The 2,500-nt window shown below is 36.0% G+C and overlaps 1 protein-coding gene across 2 annotated transcripts in view; it reads left to right on the forward strand.

The window, feature by feature from the left end:
- LOC111043515 (ATP-sensitive inward rectifier potassium channel 11) overlaps positions 1 to 2,500 on the forward strand; it is a 57,438-nt gene that overhangs the window by 1,401 nt on the left and 53,537 nt on the right. The gene's annotated exons all lie outside the window — the stretch shown is intronic.

The raw sequence follows: 2,500 nt of genomic DNA on the forward strand, positions 1-2,500 counted from the left end.
CGACTTCAAGCTGTCAGTATTGTTTAAATGGGAAGCTTTGATGTTATAAATAGAGAATTGCTGACAGTTTTAAGTGATCCTCACCTTTTGTAAACAGGTTGTTACTATTCAAACAGTTTCAGTTACATTTCAAATTCTGAAGGTCACCGAACGTTTTTACTTTGTCTTGTTTTCGTTTTTGTGTTGAAAGATGGGGAAAGAGAAGTGGATGAAAATAGAATAGAATAGAATGACTGCCTTTATTTTATACCTGGGAGGGCGAAGTTAGGGCGCAGTCGGCCCTCTCTTACACTTAACCCTCCAATACAATACTAAATTGTAATTCAACAAGCAATACCCAGTAAAATAAAATAAAACAAAACTATATTTTAAATGAAAAAGTAAAAAAAATAAATAATTATAATGATAATAAGTGGAATAGTTGAATAAACTTAAAAGTAGAGCAAGACTGTAAAATAAAAGAACAAAATGTAAAATAACAAAGATCTGATGGGAAATAAATACAACATTTATGACGGAATATATGGATAGGATCGACGGATATGGATAGGATGGACGGATAGGATCGAAGAAGTAAAAAAGAGCCATAAGGTGCGTACAGACTTTCGCTCTGCTCCGCAACCGAACTTCACTCCAGCAGAGCGATTGATGATCGACCGGGGAGCAACAGTGGTTCGACCGGGGAACGCGAGAAGATCTAACCAGAGAAAACTCCTATAATTCTGCTATTATTAATTCTGTGATCTAACATATTCCGTAACGTTCATGATGGGTGCGGGGGCGGAGCGACTGTGGTGCGATGGAGGAACGAGGGCGGTACAAGGGCGGTACGAGGGCGGAGCGTGCTCGGTGCGGGTTGGAAGCGCGTAAATGTGTACGCAGCTTTATGGCTACAAACCTTACAAGCAAAATGAGAAAATAAGGAAATTGAAAAATACTTCTAGCATGAAATTAATTAATTTTGAGAGAGAAAAAGAGTATTTTTTATATCTGTCTTTAGAGTTTACTTTTAAAGTTGAACTTGATTCTCTTGAAATTACTCTAAAGAAATACATTTTGAGACTGAATAAATGAATGTGAAAATGAAAATGATAGAGTAGAAGAGAAGAGAGATAGAAAACTTGGAAAAGAATGGTCGACAAGAAGGAAACCAAGGATAGAGAAAGGATCAGCGTAAGTCTATTTGTCTATTGTTTGTCTCTGATAGTAGGGAGAGAGAGGAGTGGATGAGAATGAAAGAGAAGAAGAGATGAGAGAAAGAAAATGTGGAAAAGAATGGTAGACAAGAAGGAGATCAAGAATAAATAGTAGAGAGAGAGAGAGAGAGAGAGGAGTGGATGAGAATGGAAGAGAAGAAAAGAGGAGAGAAAAGAGGAAGGACGTGGAAGGAAATAGGAGTATATTGATAGAGGAAGGAGGAAACCAAGGATGAAAAGGAGAAAATTGTAGAGAAGGGGAAGAAATTGTGAGAGAGTATTATATTCATTGATCTCCTCTATCCTGAAGCTCTGAAGTTCAAAGAACAATAAGAAGAAAAAGGAAAAGAAGAATAAGAAGTTGAGGAAGTAGGTGAAGAAGAAAAAGAAGAAGAAGGAGGAAAAGAAGAATAGGAAGGAAAATAAAAATATTAATAAGAAGAAGCAGTAGGAGAATAGAAGGAGGAGAACAGTATAAAAAGAACATGAAGAAGAAGAATATAAAAATGACGATAAGAAGAAGAAGAAGTTGAGGAAGTAGGTGAAGAAGAAAAACAAGATGGAGAAGAAGAAGTTGAGGAAGTAGGTGAAGAAAAACAAGAAGAAGGAGGAAAAGAAGAATTAGAAGAAAAATAAAATAAGAAGAAGAAGAAGAAGAAGAAGAAGAAGAAGCAGTAGGAGAAGGGAAGGAGGAGAAAAACAGTATAGAAAGAACATGAAGAAGAAGATAAAAAGACGAGAAGAAGAAGGAGGTGGAGGAAGAGGAGGAGGAGAGAAAAAGTATAAAAAGAAGATAAAAAGGACAAGAAGAAGAAGAAGAAGAAGAAGAAGAAGGAAGACGAAGAAGAAGAAGAAGAAGAGAAGAAGAAGAAGAAGAAGAAGAAGAAGAAGAAGAAGAAGAAGAAGAAGAAGAAGAGAGAAGAAGAGAAGAAGAAGAAGGAAGAAGAAGAAGAAGAGAAGAAGAAGAGAAGAAGAAGAAGAAGAAGAAGAAGAAGAAGGAAGAAGAAGAAGAAGAAGAAAGAAAAAAGAAGAAGAAGAAGAAGAAGGAGGAGGAGGCGATGAAGAAGAAGAGGAAGAAAAAAGATAAGTAGGAGGAGTAAAAACTAAGAAGAAGGAGAAATAGACGATGAGAAGAAGACGAAAAAATAAGGAGGAGAAGGCGAAGAATAAGAGGATGAAGATGAAAAATGAGCCTTCTATCTGTTTGAAATTCAGCTTTCAACTCGACAAATGTACTTTTTCCAATTTTGAGCGCTCATAATAGTCCAAAAACATCAAACAAAGAAACAAATTATAGATATTAT

This window comes from Nilaparvata lugens, chromosome 8 (genome assembly GCF_014356525.2).
Source record: "Nilaparvata lugens isolate BPH chromosome 8, ASM1435652v1, whole genome shotgun sequence".
NCBI classification, from domain to species: Eukaryota; Metazoa; Arthropoda; class Insecta; order Hemiptera; family Delphacidae; genus Nilaparvata; species Nilaparvata lugens.